Source organism: Falco punctatus, assembly GCF_963210335.1.
Source record: "Falco punctatus genome assembly, chromosome: Z".
NCBI lineage: Eukaryota > Metazoa > Chordata > Aves > Falconiformes > Falconidae > Falco > Falco punctatus.
Window position 1 is genome coordinate 81260172 of NC_137586.1, and position 13945 is coordinate 81274116.

The following is a 13945-nucleotide window of genomic DNA, read 5'->3' on the forward strand; positions in this document are numbered from 1 at the left end:
CATTTAAAATAAGTCTTATGCATTATTCATAGACTATGTATGTTTATGTAAATTACTGAAGGCGGAAGTGTATACTAAGGTGGAATAAGAGGTAAAACAGCGATGTTAAAAATACCCTTCTTAAACTGTACCTTAGCAGGATATATCTATATATATCTATCTATATCGATATCGATATAGATATATATGCCCCTTCTACCCCTCCTAGTTAAAAATAGAGTGCAATCATATGCCATATTCTATATGAAAAGCAAATACACTTTCTTCTAGAACAGACATGTTTTTCAACATTTATATTGGAGCAAGTATGTAAATACAAAACAATGTGAGGCGTTCAGTCATTCAGAAAGGCACTGGGGAGATTTGGTAGTGCTACCTTTAGGGAAGTGACATATTTAAAACTATGGGAGAGAGATTTGCTGGAACAGTCACCTGAAAACTTACAAGAATAGAAAAAAAAATCTTAAACTTACTCTTTCCAACAAAACCGGAGCATTTCTAGGTCAAGGCTTCTCTTTCCACCCATTTAACTAACTCTTACCAAGGCACATATACCATCTTCCGAATGGAAGAGTTTCAGAGAACATCACAATCATTACACACACACAGACAAGTGCTAAAATGCTGATTTCATTCAGGCATTATGAGTGACAAGAGGAGGAGGAAGAGGAGGAGGAGAAGGAGGAGGAGCAGCATTTATATAAAAGAAGTTTATACCTCTAGGTCGACTCTGCAGCCCTCTGCCGTTGAGCAGCACACATAGCTGGGTCCATAATCTGCATGCAGAATGTTAGTAACTTCCTTCTAATGTGTTTAAATTTTGCATTATATTATCTCAAAAGCATAAATCATACATATATGCTATATGTTATACATTTTATACAATATTAATTTATATAACACATAATATATTATATGAATGGTGCATCATGTGTAATCATTCTACTTTTCATTCTTTATATAAAACTGCTGATTGACCTAAGCTTGGCGCATAACTTACTGAGTGACAACGGCTGCATAATTACCCATTTAGTGTGAGCAGGAAATTGTTTTCCTGATCTGTATTGAAATTTTCCCATGATGCATTATAACAAAAGCAACACCTTTTGGAATACTGCAGGTTTACAGCTTGCACCTCAAATAATCCATGTTCCTTTAAAAACATGGGTATTTTGAGTAAATTCTGAGGTATCCCACACAAACAAAAGGAAGAACCAGGGGAAACTTTGGGTTAAGGTGATTGACAGGAAAGAAGGGTTTTGAAACATGTTTTTCCACTCTACGCCAGTGCTGAATTTTGAGCCATTAATACCAGGACTGTAACATAAAAATAGCTCAGAATAGCCATTGCTGCGCTGGTTTTAGGGTGTGAAACATACCGTGGGAGGCAGTTGAACCCATAATCCTGCAGGGACAAGCAACGCTCAGTGAATAACACTTCTGACACTAAATACCTCCCTCCAAAACACTGTTCCATACCTTACTTTACTTACACATACTTACAGATACAGAACTTCTCCATCACCATCTTCCTACATGTGTAGTACAGAGACCGTTTGATAATGCCCATAATGAAACATGTAGGCAGATTTGGGTGGTTGTATCTGAGCAACCTTGCCATGAATGTCAAAAGTCCCTTAGGGCAAGGAGCTGAGTAGCTATATTACCACGTCAATTCTCATCTCTCAGAGCAGTAGTGAGAAACATTCAATGCCATGAAGTCTGAGAATACCACACTGTAATTAGTTTTTGCTGTTAATAAGCAGGATCCACTCAAAAGACTCTTGCAGAGATCCTTCTGCCTTCAGACCTCCCTGAAAAGACTCTGAGTCTTCAAGGAACGCGTTGTATCAAACAAGCCTGGCAATCTCAGACACCAACTGTTTGACATGGGCATCACACAGTATTTCAGTGATGTAGTACTCAACATCTCTGATGCTGTGGAGTGGAAGGGTTGGCTACAGACTTTGCTTGTTATTTCATGCACATATACACATGCACCCACACACATATATCAAATCTATCTATAGCCGATAAATCTGTACTGTCAGAAAGATTAACATATAAGCCTTTCTGATAACGTTGTGACTGTGAAAGGACCAAGAAAGAGACTGTTGAGTAAAGACACAGAAACACACTATGCCATTTTAGAAAGCTACACACATATTTAATCCCCTGCTAAGGTTGAACAAAGGAAAAGAAACACAGTAAAAGTTTTGTTTTGACTAGAGTGTGCATTGATATTCTTGGGAAAAATTATTAGTATAACCCTTAAGAGGCTTAAAATCCAGGCTGATATCCTGGAGTCTTTCAGCATGTTCTTTTTTCTTACTCAGGCAATTTAGTTAGGGGTTGTGTTTTCTTGTATGTTTCTGAAAACAACTTCTTCAGCAGCAAGTTTAGCATACTCGTGGTTCAAGAAGGGCAACTCCCAGTCTTCAGGCATAAGACTGTTCCTAGCTCTGACTGTCATAGCTGAAAAGCACTATGACCGGCCAAATTAAAAAGACAATTTCTGTTCTTTGGGAAAGGTCTTGTTGGTATCCAACATGTAGCTCTGGAGGGCTGAAACAGCTGACGACAAAGCAGAGACTTTCAAAGTAATGATATTTAGTACACAAACACTTTAACTAACATGCACTGTGTAATGGTCCTCTTTCAGTTTATGGTGAATATAGTTACAGTGAATAGACTTCAGAGCCAGACATCCAACGGGACGGTTATTGGTGCAAGGCAGACTGCCTGGGGCTGTACGCAGCCCAACAATTCTGCACTCAAATGACCTCCATGCTCACTAGAGGATGATGGGAGCTGAAAGTATGTGGGCAAGTAATGTGTGCACTATTTCACACCCTCATTTTCAAAAAGTTTGTAGAAGTGCCAGTCTTGGGTGTTCTATTCAGACTCCTCTAAGATACGCCTTCAGTGCAGAATGACTGTGGAGTCTCCAGCGCTGCTCCTTCAGGTGCCCAGATAGGGAGGCAAAGCAACGTGCTGAAAAAATACAAGCACTAGTCAGTGGGGGAGCATGTGGCAGCTGTCACCCAAGACTCTCGATGACTCAGTGAGCTCAAACAAAAAGGATTCCACCTTTGACATCTTCTGTATATAGATATAATCCAAATTAAGCACTTGCATTATAACTTGAGATAAACGTGTGGTCATTGAACACTTGGTGAGACAGCAGCTGACAGATGGATTTGGGCTCATATTCCAAGCCCTTCCACAAGACTTGGGAGGGTTAGATCCAGATACTGTAGCTTAGTCAAAATTGGAGGGTGTAGGTAGGTCAAACCACATGTGCAATGGCATTATAACAGTGTATTCCACTTGCTACACAGTCATTGAGTGAATGAGTAATAAATCAGTGCAAAGGCATTTCTAACATGAAGATAAAAATGCCGAAAATCATCAAGGTGATTACAGAATGTTTGTGGGACTTCTGTTTATGAAAACCTATCTCTCAAATGTGTACTAAGCTGTAATGTAAAAATGGAATAGAAATTGGAATCACAAATGCCAGCAATTATTCTGCAAAGTGTGCTTCTCATTGGCATGAAGCTGCCGCTGATTTACAAACAGCGTGGTTGGAAACGAAGCAATGTGATGCACAGGACTTCACAAGCATCAGACAACCCTGCTACAAATTTTACCAGCTCAAATAAATACTGCCACTTGTAGATCAAAGGGAGCATTGCAACTCTTACGCGTTCATTGTAAAAATAAAAATACTTGGTTTTCTTTAATGGGATTAGGACTAGGAACATCAAGATCACAAGACAGTAGTTTCCCGAAGAAACTAAAGGAGCATCCTTTTAAGTTCATTACAGGAAGAAATCTATACTTTCAATCAGACTGCCAGGATTTTATGGAATGAGAAATGCAGTGAAAGGATAAAAGTCTTTAGGGACTTGATACTCTGCGCAAACAACATGTACATTAAGCCTATTTTGTTATTTAAACAACAGTAACGCAATAAGAGCCTCTGCCTGCACTGAAACACTGTGAATAAATTATTTCCATGTCTTTGAACAAAAATGTCCTCTTTGAAACCTGCTGATATGTTTATACAAAACACTGGCTATTTCAAATCATGGTTTAGAAAAGTGGTTAAGTATCCTTGCATGCTGTAACACCAGTCCTGTATCAACAATAAAAAGACATCAAATTTACCTCCCAAAATATCCAGAGTAGACTCATTATCACAGTAGACTCATTACTCTATGATTTCTAAGGTAATTTCCAGGGAGATGAATTAAACAGACAAAATGGCAGTGTGATCCTGGATTCCATGGGCACAGAAGTCTGAGATGTAACATGTTGCTTTGGCACTGGATGCTAGATGATATTTATTGTTCCATACGTGATAGCAAACAAGTGGTATCATGATTTGGTATTAGTATTAATATCTGTAACTGAGACGACAGAGATCCCTAATTCTGCTTCTAGCAGTAGTCAAGAAGGATGGGAGAACCATGATCCCAAAACAAATTTAAAAATTACTTCTAGATTTTGCCAGTGCCAAATCTTCCTAATTTCCCAAGTAAATGAGTCAGGTCCACTCTGCTACTAAATATTCATCGTCTCATGATGTATCAACAAGCACAAAAGCAGTAAGGATGGAGTGAGAAGAGTGCTTGTGGTCCTTTGAGGAGGAAGGACAAATGTGGCAAGCATGACCAAGCCCTTCTGGCTGCCACCACCATTGCTGCTGCTGCTGCTGCTGCTGAAAGAGGGGCGATTTAGGCAATGGTGTAAGCTAGGAGCCTGGCAAAAATTAGGTAACACAGTTGTTTTCAGCCTGAGGATCCCAACAGCACTTCAGGCACACAGGCTTTTTGCTCCAGGATAAAGTCAACATAATTGTGATGACTAAAATTAGTCCTCCTGGATTATTCAGTCTAATACCTGCTTCGCAGTTCCATGTTTCAGGGATTAATTCTGAATACAGAGATGGAAATGTGAAGCATCTACCACACCTCTGTATCAAATAATGTTACTCCCTACAGTATCTCCTGAATATTACTAATTGATTAACAAGCACATAACTCTGCATTGAGGAGGGATGACCAATAACACTGGAGTCTCATTTTTCAACAGGTAGAAAGTAGCCCTGTGCTTTCATGTCACACATGTCTGTTTTCATTTGGCAATAAAGAACAGCAGCTATGATGAAAGCAGCCTCTCAGGCCATAAACACAATTCAGACAGTGTGACTTCTATCCAAGCGGAAATAAACCCTTCCCTTTCCTTGTTTTATGACTTTTGAAGGGTGTTTGTTTGTTTTCAAACAGTGTCTTAATAGAGAAGTGACACTGATTAACAATATCAATACTCCTGACTCCATCCACTCCAAATGACAGCATCAGCATGGACTGGTGGGGATGAAAGGAAGCCAGTGCATGTTAAATTGTGCAACTGCAAAAAACAAAAACAAAAACAAAAACAAACCCAAAACAAAACAAAAATTACAAAGAGGGGATTTAGTTGAACTCTGCTGCACGTTGGTGTCCAGTGCCGTTCAAGATGCTGCAGGTTACCCTGGCTATCTTCAGTTTGATGCTCTGAAACAATGCAAGTCTCCCATAGGTGCCATGTTCCATCCACTATTCCTGACATATTGGCCACCCAACGCAACCCAAATGTGGCTGGAGACCCATGCAGCAGTCAGAGCAGGGACACGACCCAGCAGATGGGGGTTGACGGTGGGGGTTGGGAAAGCCTTCTCGTCCCTGGATGGGACAGAGGTACTTCTGAGATCTCCTCTTCAAGGGAACACATGGACAAAATCCAGTGCTTTATAGCAAAGAAAATGTAGGGAAATCTGTATAGTTTGGACAGTCCAGGATTAGTTACTGCAGTCCATGGTGTTGTAGAAATGCTCCTGGAAAGGGTTGCAAGCATGGCTAAACTGAGTATATTTTATGAAAAGAAAGTGCCTGTAGCATACTAATTACCAGAACATTTATATCACCAGCTATATCATTCATTAAAAAATGCAGAATGATAATATGACAGCAGAAAACACAGTAGATTTGTATCAGGTTTATAGTTTACTTATATAGAACTTAAATTCCATTAAGTTTTGTTTTACTCACAGACCAGGTAGAATATAGATACCATAATAAAACCATTGCAAAACACAGGTTTTTAAAATCCTTCATGCCAGCTACCTATATGTAATAAACAAACCAGCTCTTTCACATTTTTCTTTTGAAAATATCATAAAAAGAGCAAAAGACAGGAGAATTGCAAACAAGTGAGAAAACGTGAAGAGGAATTTTCTGAATATCTGTGAATAAGCTCCAGCATATTTTTTAATGTAAGTGCCTGCTAGGCTGTTCCTGCTGATTTTCAATAACACACAGCGGGGCTGGAATCTCCTCAGGTCTCTAACAGCTCAGATTTCTGCAGTGAGTCCATTTTGGAAAGTCAGTTCCCTCTTTCAGAAAATCTTATCTCACTGCTCTGCAAATGCACTAAAAGCATTGCAGAAGGGCAGGATACAGAGAGAATACTGCCAAGGCTACAGAATTATTCAGGTTGGAAAAGACCCCTAAGATCACCGAGTCCAGCTGTGAACCTAACACTGCCAAGTGCCCCACAAAGTCTGAAATAATCATTCCAAAGTGCTTTTCCAACACAATAAAAGGAGTGCACAATTTATGAAATTCCAGTGAGGGACAAACTCACTCATATGCCAATTTACCAATAACCCATACCCCAAATCACAAGTATCTTCCCATTAGAAAAGAAACAACACCAAGACATTGTTTTGCAAGATGATATAACTTGATTAAAAGCCGGGGGGGGGGGGGGGGGGAATAGTTTTATTACTTCCATCTCAGGTATCTACATTTTTTTTCCATTTTCTTCCTGCTTTTGCAATTAATACATCTGCTGAATAACTTCCATCCCCCCAGCTGCCTAAAAATGCTGGTTTTCACCTACAATAGCAAAGCATGATGCTGCCATGACATCAGAATGAGTGCTGGTGCAGTAGCAGTGGCACACCTTGTGTTACAAGAAGACTGGCCTTACAGTTTCCTCCTTCTTCCAATGAAGACATCCTTTGAGACTGCAAATTGATGTTTGAGGCAGAACCAACAGGATGCATTACACCCGTTGCAAGACCACTTACAATAGGAGTGTCCGAAAGTAATCCTGACGGAAACCAGAAATCCAGGATCAATCTAGAGGAAGGGGAGACATGAGGATTTCCTCATACCTGGGAGAAAAATATGCAAATTTAGTTTACATCTAAGCCTCCCCAAAGCTTCGGGCATCCGTTCAGGCAACAGTGTGGACAAGCAGTTGTGAGTCAGTGGTCTTTTTAAGGACTCTTTTTTTACAGATTATAGATTATTTCTGCAGGCCTTTCACTAAATGTGTGATGAGGGCACATTAGGCAGAGTATAGTATATACAGCAGTACACAATAGAAGACTAGAAAAATCTGACAGGCTAATATATTTGTAAAGAAATTTTATTCATTTTTATGCATTTTTAAAAATGCATAAGAAATACCACATTCTTCACATGTGCTATACACTATCACATGCTTAGTATTGGAAGGGGAAGTCTATGTACCCAGAGCAGACAGGTAGAAACAAAAAAGGGCTTAGAAAAGAGAACGTCAAATAGATGCTGAATACAGAGAAAGAAAATAAAATCAAAGCAACCCTTCTTGCCAGAGTCACTGTATCTGTGCAAAGGGAGGCACAAAAAGCCCATCATCCCTCATAAAGAAGACCCACATTAAAAAACAAACCAAAACAAACCAAAACAAACCACAAAACAACGAACAACCCAACAGAGTAAAAAGATAATAGTAGTGACTTTGCCTCTTTCAAAATCTCATCTTAAAAGGTAGGTGTGATCCCAACAGAAACCTTACTGATTTGTTTCTTTCTAATGATCATGCTTTGAAGAAAGAAAAGCTCTTTATGAGTAGTATCCTGTAAATTTTTGCCACCATACTGTGTTTACTTCCATCTTCTCTGAAATTTCGTATCTCAACCACAATTTTTGTCTCCAGTTGACAAAAATCACAGCAAACAAACAAACAAACAAAATACCCAATGCTTAAGTAATGAAAAGTAAATTTCAGCTAGAAAGTTATTTCCCCTACTTTCAGATATTCTCTTTCCCCACTCCCCTGTGCCAAACCAGCTGGGCAGATGAATTCAGGGTTATAATTAAAACTGTTCAACAGCTTTGGCTATGAAATCACTCTCATGGCTCCAGAATACAATACTAACCCTTGGCTTTACTGATCTGCATGTACCAGCAGCAGACCTATCTGTAGCTAGTGCATCCTGCGGGGAGTAGAGACCTCACAGCAACAGGCACTGATAGCCTTTTAAGTCCTTCCAAAACCTACTTTTCAGAAGACAGGGTGTGACAGCAATGAAATCCCATTTGGCTTCCATGTGCTCTCAACAGATTACATGTACATGTCCTTACAGACACAGAAACCTTCCTTCCAGAAGAAACATCTGGGAAGAAAGGTAAGTGGCATAAAGATTTAGGTTGGATACCTTAAAAAACCCCACCCTTATTTTAGAGCATTCTACCTTTTTCTTCTTTTCTTAACTCTTTTTTGTTGCAAATATTTCTTTAATCTTGCATATTGCATCCTGGATAAAGTTTTCCAGAGATCGTAAGTTGCAGAAGGAGGTTCCTAAGACACAAGCGATGAGTGCCACCTACCTACATACAGTACCATCACCTTTCTTTCTCTTCAAAGGCAAAAACTACTAGCTGTTGCTTTTCATTTTTTCTGCCTGCTGAGTTGTAGACTGTACGATAGAGAGTGGTTGTAGAACATTCAACGAAATCAAAAGGGAGAAAATACCCATGGAAGTTCCAGGGTTGCAGAGAGTTTTATATTACATACTAGCATTAACCTTTGCACAGTAAAACTGTCTCCCAGGCTTTCGAGGGGAGTATACTCCTTTATTTGTAAAATTTGCACACAGGTCATAACAATATTCATTTTAAAATAACAGGCAAAGCAAATTCATTGAAAAGTAAAAGGTTTTGCAAGTATTATTCTTGAAATCGATGTCTTAATGTGCACGCATTGAAAGAAAAAATGTGATTTACTTCTTTGACCATCCAGCGGCTCCTGCGTTGCCAGGGATGAGGCGCTGGACAGACCTGCACCTGAGGAGTACCGTGTGCCTCCTTCCCGAACCACAGAAGCACCAAAGAATAATTCAGTGCTGGGAAGAGCTGGGTTACCTCTGCTTGTGCTCTGGCTAGCCTAAATATCGTCTACATGATTCCTTACAACTATACGAAGAGAAACAAAACTACCTGGATGAAACGCAAAAATTCAGTGGCCAAAAAGCAGCAGAAGGCACGAGAATGAAATTGTGGCTTAAAATCTACCTGTCTGCTTAGTTGCCAGGCTTGGGTTTTGGATAGATCCTAATGTCGCCACCCTACAGCAGCTCCCTGGGTGGGATTTATGCTCAAGGCCACAAGAAATGTGCCAGCAGAGGACACTAATTCTGCATTGTTATCTAATACTAAAGAAGTGTAAGTGACTTGTGGAAAATATGTGAAAATGCTAAAAAGCGCTGCTATATAATCTTAGGAAAATAAAAAACACAGCACCACCACTAAAACTTTTTCTTGGTATCAATGAATGACCTTAAAAGGCATTTTTTAATTTAGTAATTGTTCTTTCCTTCCAGCAGCCTTGGCAATAAAGCTTATTACCAAGAAAAAAATAATAACTGAAAAAAAATAACCCGATCACAGTGCATATACCTACATAGTGGTCATGATACCTGCTGTGCCCAAAATGTTCTTAGTGTCTAAGGGTCAGTCATGAGGATCAGTTAGTTGTGTGTCTGAAAGACCAAAATTGTGCAGCTGGAGGTTTGTATGAAGTGTTTTTGAGAACAGCAAAACCATGATCCTCTATATGAAAAATGCAGAAAGAAATCAGAAGAGTAAGAACTGAAATCCAATTTTTCATGACTTAAGTATCTCAGTTATGTATATTTATCACCTCAGCTGAATTGTACATGTTCCTTGCATGTTATGGGAAAGCAAAGTGGGAAAGACATGTTATTGTTGAACATGGAAAGAATGACTTTTGAACTAACTAGAGAGTACAGTGTATTGAGTAATCCATTCTTTTACATGCCATGTTTTTCTAGCTATATAAGGTCTCTCAAGGTCAGATGTGGGTTTTATCTAAATGATGGGGTTATACATCAGCATTTTCACATGATGTGACTTGACAGAATTTCCTTCCTCACCTACATCTCCTGATCCCACAACAAGTGTACATGTTATCAAATAGTCTGTAAAACTGCTGAGACACAACCCCCTACCTTCCTACTGTATCTTTTCCTGCTGTAGTATTGTCCTTAAACAGCTGCACCATCCTACTTTTATGCCCATTGTGTACAGACTTGGCCTCCAGAAAGGAAGGACTCTCATACACAAAGCTGGATCTCAAAGCAAGGTATTTACAACCCTAGGTTTTCGCAGCAGGAGTCCCAGTGACGTCCCAGAATTTTTTTAGGATGAGAGCTTTTCTGGGCAGGGACCACCTTCATTTTGTGTGCCCAGTACCAAGCGCAACTATAGCCTTCAATAAAAATTAATAACTGTTACTAAACACAGTTCAGAGCAATACTGAATACCTCACTGCCTGTCCTTGCTTTTATAGTTTGCTACACTTGAATTATCATAGTTCAGTGCATTTTGTGTGGCAGCTTTACTCTACTGATATGTGTGTTCCTACAGAATAATAATACATGACTTACAGACATTAAAATATACATTTTTAGTAGCTTGGCCCTAATTTTAAGCAGCAATTCAAAATCAGCTCTGGCAAACAGACAAAACCAGAAATATAGGAAATACAAGGTTACTCATTATCACTGTTGTCGTATACATTAAAAAATGTGCGTCTATTAATAATAGGTTATTGTTAAGCTCTCTGCCATGAGATGCACAGTCTCATTTAGCTCTGCCTGCTAACAAAATACCATAGAATGTCACTCATGTAAAACCTCAGGACAAATATATCAGCCAGAAACCGATCAAACTCAGTCGCAGAAATTGTAATGCTTCCTGTGGCCTTGGTCAGGCACACATTTTGCAGTCACTGACTACCTATTAAAAAAATTTAGATCTGTTTGTGTAAGCTACAAAACCACCATGGAGTGTCTATATTCTTTTACTTAAACATCCTTCTCAGACTAGTTTTTATTTGGTGCCACTTTGTAGGAATAATTAAGAATTTCTGCATTTCCATACCTCCCCTCAACAAAGGATATTTACCCCAACATATTTATACAGATAATCAGGGTAGAATTGCATTTTACCATTTCTACACTTAGCAGGAATGCTATCATTGGTTAGTTTTTAGAGGTTTACATTGGGTTTTGTTCCTTATCTGTAACATATACCTTTATTTCCCTATCATTTATGTCACTTCATTTTGTTTAGCTAATACTGAAATGTTTGTGTCATTCACTTTTGTTCTGTTTCTTTACTTATGTTATGGAGCAAGTATCTATTGGTTAAACACTGAATTGAGTTTAAGTTCAGTCCTTGAAACATCTACCCATTTTTAATGAGCTTGGGTAAGCCATCCAATGATAATTTCTTAGTGCTTAGTTCTTACATGTAATACAGAAGGTTGTAACAGATCCCAGTTTTACTGCAATGTTCTGAGGATAAATTCATGAATACTTGTTTCTCAGCTGTTGTTTCATCTGGGCATCCATAGGGACAGTCACTAAATACCAAATGCAATAGCAAATGACCTGGCAATTACACTGTTGACGTTTTAATTGTTTGTGAGTCATGCCCTTGTAAAAAAAAAAAAAAAAATCTTAATAATTGCTAAACCTATATTATCATGTATTTTTAGAAAGACGTTACTTTACAGGAAGCTTTCTCTTAGTAGGGAAGTAAGCCAGGTTTCAACAACCTAGATCTCATGGCTAGCATGATCTCATGCAGATGCACATCCATTTTTCCTGTCCACTGAAATTTCTTCAGATTTCCTCATTCTACACAAAGTCAAATACAAGCTTGAGATGGGAAAGGAACTGAAAGCCGTTTAGGTATGGCCCCAAATCTAAATGACTCTTGAGTTTTCAGTAAGACCGATGAGATCTAGCGTAAGAAAAAGACAGGAAAGTAGCTAATATGCCTAGGGTAGACATAAATCTAAAATACCTTTACATGCTAAAATATGCATCCATCTCTTTCCCCAAAGAACTGGTCAGTATACAGAAGTTAAAGTTCAGTTGAAAGGATTTTTTGAATGAATCTATTGAGACAAGGACAGAAACCTGAGACTTCCAGATACAAGGACAAAAAGGCTAGCACAGATACTTATGAAATTATGTGTGCATAATAAGTGGGATATAAGATCAAATGCAACATAAGATTATGTAATATATATTTTTGTGAACGAACCTCTTTCCTTAATAATCAATTACTCAGACAAAGGAATTGCAGTGGATCTCATTTCAGTATGAAATTCCAGAGAAGCATCTTTCTCAGTAAAGCATTTGGTATGATATCAAATCGGAGCTTCAAATGGTAAGGATGAGGATTAATACTAACAGAGTTAATGAACAATAGATTAGTAAAAAAAAGGGTGTCATAAAGGAACTTATTAGTGGACTTCCTTAGGGCTGATATTTTCTAATATTTCCATTAGTGACCTTGTCACAAAAAAATCAGAGCATGTCAAGCACACTTGATAAGGATGCAGGTTTAGAGCTTGAAGAGGGATGTTCACATCATTCAGCATAAGAATCAGAGTGATTTAACATCCCTTCATAGACAATGGAGGGAATCAAGAGAGGATTTTTAAAAACATGGTCCAGAATGGGATTCCACCTTACATGTTCTTTAACATCTCTTGGAAAGCAAGATTTGCCTGAGAAAATGAAGTTTCTTAACCTAGCACGTAAGCTGGATGACATTGCATCATTGAGGTTGAAAAGGGTCAGAATGTCATACAGGAATAACCAGGTGACCCTGGGAGAGAGAATAAGAGGAAAAGGATGGCATTCAATACCTTGAAATACAAAGCCATGTGTCTAGCTGTTACCCAGAATTTGTGCCAGGAATTTTGAGTCCACATTGAAAATGACAAGAGGTGAAAGCACAGTCCAGGAACAACACTTGAGGCCTTTGTTGATCACCAGGTGACTGTGACACAATGAAACCATGACAAAACAAACAAACAAACAAACAAGCAAACAAACTGAAACAAATCTACACACGTATCAGGAAAAGTTCTAGCATGGATAAGGAAGTGTTAATGCCCTTACCCAGAGCAATCATAAGGTGTTTACCAGAACATACAGTTCCAGTCACAGGAAATTTTAACTGAGCTCAGTGAAGAGAACGTGTATTTGCATACACCTGAGAAACACAAAGTCTGTCTTATGGGACACCAAAAATGTTGAGCTTGACAAACTGGGGGCTAAGGGTGAGGAAGAAGATCCTCGTACTTTTTCTCCTCGTACTTTTCTGTTTAGTTCAGACAACTCCCTTCTATACCAGGCTATCTGAATGTCCAGCGTTTCTTGTTTCTTTCTTTTAGACTCTTAAAGCAGACCATACTTTTTTATTGGAAGTGCCCCAAATGGGGAGCAGGTCCAGCCTTGCCTATACTAGTCAGAGGGAAAAAATAACTTTAATAATGACATGCCCATTTGCAGCAGCCTGACATTGGTTCACATTCAGCTTTTCCAGGGGATAGCTATACTCACCAAAGGGGTAACTAGCCAGACGCTTTGCATCTTAGATTTGTGAAGCTGATCCTGCATAACCATATTTTGCACTTTCACAAAATTTTCTCAAAATCACTTTAAACCTAATCCTCTTTTCCAATGCACTTGCAGAGTGTCCCAGGCTGCAGTTTTCTGCAAATGTAGTATTTGTACATG